This window comes from Bombina bombina, chromosome 1 (assembly GCF_027579735.1).
Source record: "Bombina bombina isolate aBomBom1 chromosome 1, aBomBom1.pri, whole genome shotgun sequence".
Classification (NCBI taxonomy): Eukaryota; Metazoa; Chordata; class Amphibia; order Anura; family Bombinatoridae; genus Bombina; species Bombina bombina.
The window spans coordinates 986,743,035-986,750,149 of NC_069499.1; positions in this window are offsets into that span (position 1 = coordinate 986,743,035).

Here is a 7,115-nt window from a genome sequence, read left to right on the forward strand (position 1 = left end):
ATTGGGAGCACAGCTCAGTTCGAAAATACAGCTAACAATATGGCTAGATTAGAAAAAGCTCAGGCTGGTGGTCACTGATTTATTTATTTTAAGTAGCATAAATATATAAAAGGTATCAATCCTAATTTAAAATTTCACTTCTGAATTTTCATAGTCACTGCATTAAATGTATTACTATTTATTTAGTAAACATATATCCCTTTAACTTCTGACAAAGGATATGCTGCCTTATGGGGAAAGAATAATAGCCAGAGAGTATTTTATTTGTAAATGCTATACACCCTGTTGTTGCTAAGAATTATATTTGTGCTCACCTGAAAACTGGTGTGAGAGCAGAAACATTAAAAATCAATATATTTATGAAATACTACCAGAGGGCAGTCTATGTTTAAAGTGAAGGTCAATTTGGAGGAATTAGTGCCCGGTTTTTAACCCTTTAAGGACACAGCTTTCAGTTTGCTCAATTGTTTTATGACGGAAAAATTCCGTCATATGTCCTTAAGAGGTTAATAAAGCTATTAAAAACAAGGGCACTTTAATTCATCAAAATTGACATTTCACTCCTTTTCTTCAAAAACTTACCTTTTGATCCTGTCAGCCGCTGCAGCGCTTCCTTCACCTGTCGCAAGTCCTCTTTGCGGGTCCAAAATGATGAATCCGGCTTCCTCCAATCATTGCTTTGCATCAGGCCATGATCCCCTGGGGGGAAAGCCTTGATTGGAGGAAGTCGGATTCGTTTTTTTTTATGTAAGAAGAGGCGTCTGACAGCCGGGGGAATCGCTGGAGCGGCATTCAGGATTAAAAGATACATTTTTTAAGAAAAGGAGTGAAATGTCAATTTTGATGAATTAAAGTGCCCTTGTTTTTAATAGGTTTATTAAAAACCGGGCACTAATTCATCCAAATTGCCCTTCACTTTAAAAACTACAACCCCTCAAGCTAAAGTAAAAAAAACACAAAAAAAACTAAAATGACAGAAAAAAATAAACAAAGGTATTCAAAATAAAAACACCCCCTAATCTAATACTAAACTACCAATAGCCCTTAAAAGGGCCTTTTGTAGGGCATTGCCCTAAGTTAAACAGCTCTTTTACTTCTAAAAAATACTAAATCCCCCTAACACCAAAAAAACTAAACTACCCATTGCCCCTAAAGGGGCATTTGTATGGGCATTGCCCTTAAAAGGGCATTCAGCTCTTTTGCTGCCCTTAAAAGGGCAATCAGCTCTTTTTCAAGTCCAAAAAAATGCTAATCTAATAAAAAACCCACCCCAAATATTAAAACAAAAAAGCCTAGTTCAAATCAGCCAATAGGATTTCAATGGTTCTTATCCTATTGGCTGATTTTAAAATATCAGCCAATAGGAATGCAAGATACACCAATAAATATGGGGTACCTTGCATTCAATCTTCAGTGTTCGGCAGAGGATCGCATGAAGAGGAGCCTCCACGCCTCTGAGGAGCGCTGCCACCGAGGATCACCACATCTGGGAAGACCTCGATTTTGCGCCGCCTTCACTATGGATGAAGATAGAAGATGATGCCCTACAAAAAGCCCTTTTATGGGCTATTGGTAGATTATCCTTAGATTAGGGGGGGTTTATTTCGGGGGGGGGGGGGGTTATTTTCATAAGGATTAGGTTTATTTTTTTTATTTTGAATAATGTGGTTTATTATTTTGTGTAATGTTAGACTTTTTTATTTTCTGTAATGTTAGACTTTTTTATTTTCTGTAATTTTAGATTAGTTTAAATTTAGTTTTCTTTATTTTTAAAGTAATGTTAGTTTTTTTTATTTTAATTGTAATTTAGGATTATTAAAATTTATGTAATGGGGTTAATTTAGGGGTGTTAGGTTAGGGGGCTTAGTGATCAGTTATTTGCATTGTGGGGTTTGGCGATTTAGGGGTTAATAGATTTATTATGTTAATTGCGATGTGGATTAATGGCGGTTTAGGGGTTAATAGATTTATTAGGTTAATTAGCGGTGTGGTTTAATGGCAATTTAGGGGTTGATATATGTATTAGGTAGTTTGCGATGTTGGGGTTGGCGGATTTAGGGGTTAATAATTTTATTAGGTAGTTGGTTGTTGTTTTTTTCTTAATGCTTATTGCGGGCGGTTAGTTTTTTTTTTAAATTCTTAATGCGGGCGGTAAGTTTTTTTTTTTTTTTTTAACACTCTGAGGCCCATTTATCAAGCTCCGTATGGAACTTGAAGGGCCGTGTTTCTGGCGAGTCTTCAGACTCGCCAGAAACATCATTTATGAAGCAGCGGTATAAAGACCGCTGCTCCATAACCCTGTCCGCCTGCTCTGATGAGGCGGACAGGAATCGCCGCAATTCAACCCGATCAAATACGATCGGGTTGATTGACACCTCCCTGCTAGCGGCCGTTTGGCCGCGAGTCTGCAGGGGGCGGCGTTGCACCAGCAGCTCTTGTGAGCTGCTGGTGCAATGCTGAATACGGAGAGCGTATTGCTTTCCACATTCAGCGATGTCTGTCGGATCTGATCCGAAAGACATATGATAAATAGGCCTCTTATTGTGGGTGGTTAGATTTTTTTTTGTAATGCTCCGTTTGCCTTCGTTGCATCCCGGTGGATTCCGAAAATGGCAACCACATTCTTTTGGCTGCCTCACGCTGCCAACATTCCTTTGAGGATGCGTGCGCAACTGGCGACACCGACAGACACGTTACAAACGAGATTATAGTATAGATGAGTTATTCCTATTTCACAGCACATCACACAGAGACCACGTTTCTATCACTGTTGTAAATTGTGTAAACTGGTGGTAACAACAGGAATCTACATTATAATCTTTGGATACATTTTCTGTCTAAACAGTTTACAACAGCTTTGGAAACCAGGCCACATTCTTCACATAGTAATATTTAACTTTATCCAGTCTCCTGCAACCCATTCACATTTAAATTTAGAAAACTCAATTACAAAAAAATGCATTTTGCTCTGAGGCAAGAGAATCATGTAAACATCTCACTGAGCTGGAGCCACAACTGGTACAGTTTGTTGTATCAAATTAGTGAGATGCCCTAGTCAAGACTTGTCCAACAACTTGTCTCAGGTTCTTCTGTGATGAAGAAGAACAAACTCCCATAGTTTGCCAGACCATTAACTTCATTTATAAAGCACAAAATATGTTTGGTAGTGTGACGAACCAAGGTTATCCAACCCTGTGCCAGTCACTTATTTGGCACAGAAAGGGTTTTCAGCCCCCTTTTCTGTCACCTATAGGTCACAATCTAGACACACCAGGCAAGCTTGTGATTCAGTTTAGTGGGTGCAAGAGTTAATTCGCACTCCCTTAATCTGTACTAGACGTAAGAGAAATGCCCAACACTCCCTTGTAATGTCACCCACAATAAACTATAAATCCTATAGCTCAAATGCTGCCACCACTTAAAATTTATTAAAGTGAAAATCTTAAGGAAAACCCCAGACTTTACACATTAACTCTAGAAATACAATTTAGCAGAAAATAACCTAAATTATACAGTTCTAATATTCCAGTCTCTTTCAGTAACGTGGTTCAATTATTAGACAAAGGCCAAACTTAATAAAGGAATTATTTATTATGCCAAAAATATTATGCACAATGCATTATTAATAAAAAGTTGTTGCAAATAAAATTACACACGCAAACAGTGTTTTAAAATAAAAAGGAGAAAAACAGAATTGAATACTTTACTAGCTTCAAGATCTGCGCCAGGGGAATGGCATAAGAAGATGGATCCTTACTCTGTACAGCAGCTCCCCTTGTAAGAATGACAATCTTATTGTTAAAAAATAAGATTCTTAAACCCTACTTTTCAGAGATTATGTTGCTTAACCACACCCTCCTGGACGGGCTAAGAAACCCCCCTGTCTTTACAACCTTCAATAGACTAATTTGTTGCCTGAAATTATACAATCCAGTATCATTTCTGCTAGGTAAGAAATTTCTATATTTACATGTCTAGAACCTTTTAGGTTTATTGAGAGAATCGGTTTGATACCAAATATGCCATAGGTTGTCATATTTACCTGCCATTAAGGTTATAACACTTTTAACCCACATATGTACATAATATACCAATGTCCTGCCAGTGACCTGGTCAGTTTTTGTAATGAAGGGCCTGTTTTGCATCAGGCATTCTATTGACAGCTTAAGCCATAAACTTTATCCTGTGTATCTCTGTGACTAAGAGTTTCAGTGACTTTATGACCCAATGCATACACACTAACATTTGGTGGCTATTTAGGGGGTTCTGGCACTTCAAAGAAAATACAAACACAATTCTTCTTGAAAACAAATAATGTAACATTTTGCACAAAAGCTTTGAATATATTTTTACATTCCCAAAAAGCATCATGATGGAACTTAATTTCCTATTTAGCTATCTCCAGTTTGGTGTTTTTTTACATTTCCCCCTAGCATTTTAATCCACAGGCATATGACCTCAATCAAAAACATCTCAATCTTATTCATCAAATAAATGCATCAATATAGCTGAGGTATTTCTGTTCTATAGACGCAGCCAAGAGAAGACTAAGGTGACACACTACACAAACATAATGTATCACGTAAATAATATATATTTGAGCCATAATCATTCAGGTTTAAATACAACGGTTAAAGGGGCAGTAGACATATAAAGAAATATTTTCAGCATAGCACTTACTTTGACTTAAAGTGCTAAACAATCCCATCCTGAGGCTTTCCAGAGCTTGTTTAAGGAGTTGTTTATCCCCACAAAGTTGCCTCCTGCCATACTCCCTAGGTTTTTCACCTGCCAAAGGGGGGTAGTTATCAAGCCGTCTACTTTTCTGCCTTCGCCGGCCCAATACGCCCGCCTAAGCTCGCCTACCTTCGCCGCCGCGGACCTTGAATACGTTCGCCTAAGTTATCAAATAAAGCTGTCAAAAAGCCTGTGAGAGTTATCACTCATCCGATCTCGCTGCTCTTCGGCTTTTTCCCAGCTTTATTGCTAGCCTGTCACTAAGCACCCACACTAAACTACACTGTTCTATCCCTATACCGGCGCCCCCGGAGCCTCCCGCAACTCAATAAAGTTACTAACCCCTAAACCGCCGCTCCTAGACCCTGCCGCAAGTCTTATAAATGTATTAACCCCTAAACCGCCACTCCTAGACCCTGCCGCAACTCTGATAAATGTATTAACCCCTAAACCGCCGCTCCCGGACACCGCTGCCACCTACATTATACCTAGTAACCCCTATCCTGCCCCCCCTACACCGTCGTCACCTATAATAAATTTATTAACCCCTATCCTGCCCCCCACTACACCGCCGCCACTGTAATAAAATTATTAACCCCTAAACCTAAGTCTAACCCTAACGCCCCCCTAACTTAAATATCAGCCAATAGAATGCGAGCTCAATCTGATTGGTTGATTCCATCAGCCAATCAGATTTTTCCTACCTTAATTCCGATTGGCTGATAGAATCCTATCAGCCAATCGGAATTGAGGGGACGCCATCTTGGATGACGTCCCTTAAAGGAGCCTTCATTCGTCGTAGTCCGTCGGTGAAGAAGGAGGTTCCGCGTCGGCGGGAGGAAGATTCAAGACCCGGCTTGGAAGATGACATCGCCCGGATAGAAGACCTCTTCAGCGCCTCTTGGAAGATGACATCGCCCGGATCGAAGACTTCTTCAGCGCCGCCTGGATGATGACTTCATCGGATGGAAGATTTTTTCAGCACCGCTTGGAGGATTAACTTCTTCTGCTCCGGATGTCCACTTCGGTTCCATTGCTGCTCGGCTGAGTGAAGACGACTCAAGGTAGGATGATCTTCAGGGGATTAGTGTTAGGTTTTTGTAAGGGGGGTTTGGGTTAGATTAGGGGTATGTGGGTGGTGGGTTTTAATGTTGGGGGGGGTTGTATTTTTCTTTTACAGGCAAAAGAGCTGAACTTTTTGGGGCATGCCCCCACAAATGGCCCTTTTAAGGGCTGGTAAGGTAAAAGAGCTTTGAACTTTATTTAATTTAGAATAGGGTAGGGCATTTTTTTATTTTGGGGGGTTTGTTATTTTATTAGGGGGCTTAGATTAGGTGTAAGTAGCTTAAAATTGTTGTAATATTTTTAAAATGTTTGTAACTTATTTTTTGTAACTTAGCTTTTTTTATTTTTTGTACTTTAGTTAGTTTATGTAATTGTATTTAATTGTAGTTATTTGTAGGTAGTTTATTTAATTAATTTAATGATAGTGTAGTATTAGGTTTAATTGTAACTTAGGTTAGGATTTATTTTACAGGTAATTTTGTATTTCTTTTAGCTAGGTAGTTATTAAATAGTTAATAACTATTTAATAACTATTCTAACTAGCTAAAATAAATACAAAGTTACCTGTAAAATAAATATAAATCCTAAAATAGCTAGAATATAATTATTATTTATATTGTAGCTATATTAGGGTTTATTTTACAGGTAAGTATTTAGTTTTAAATAGGAATAATTTATTAAAGTATAGTTTAGTGTTAGGTGTAATTATAACTTAGGTTATGATTTATTTTACAGGTGAATTTCAGTTTATTTTAGCTAGGTAAGCTATTAAATAGTTAATAACTATTTAATAGCTATTGTACCTAGTTAAAATAAATTGAAAGTTGCCTGTAAAATAAAAATAAATCCTAAGATAGCTAGAATATAATTATTATTTATATTGTAGCTATATTAGGGTTTATTTTAAAGGTAAGTATTTAGTTTTAAATAGGATTCATTTAGTTAATAATAGAAATATTATTTAGATTTATTGAATTAATATTTAAGTTAGGGGGGCGTTAGGGTTAGGGTTAGACTTAGGTTTAGGGGTTAATAATTTTATTACAGTGGCGGCGGCGTAGTGGGGGACAGGATAGGGGTTAATAAATTTATTATAGGTGGCGACGGTGTAGGGGGGGCAGATTAGGGGTTAATAAATTTATTATAGGTGGCGACGGTGTAGGGGGGGCAGGATAGGGGTTAATACATTTAATATAGGTTGCGGCGGGTTCAGGGAGTGGCGGTTTAGGGGTTAATACATTTATTATAGTTGCAGTGGGCTCCGGGAGCGGCGGTTTAGGGGTTAATATGTATAGAGTAGCTTGCGGTGGGCT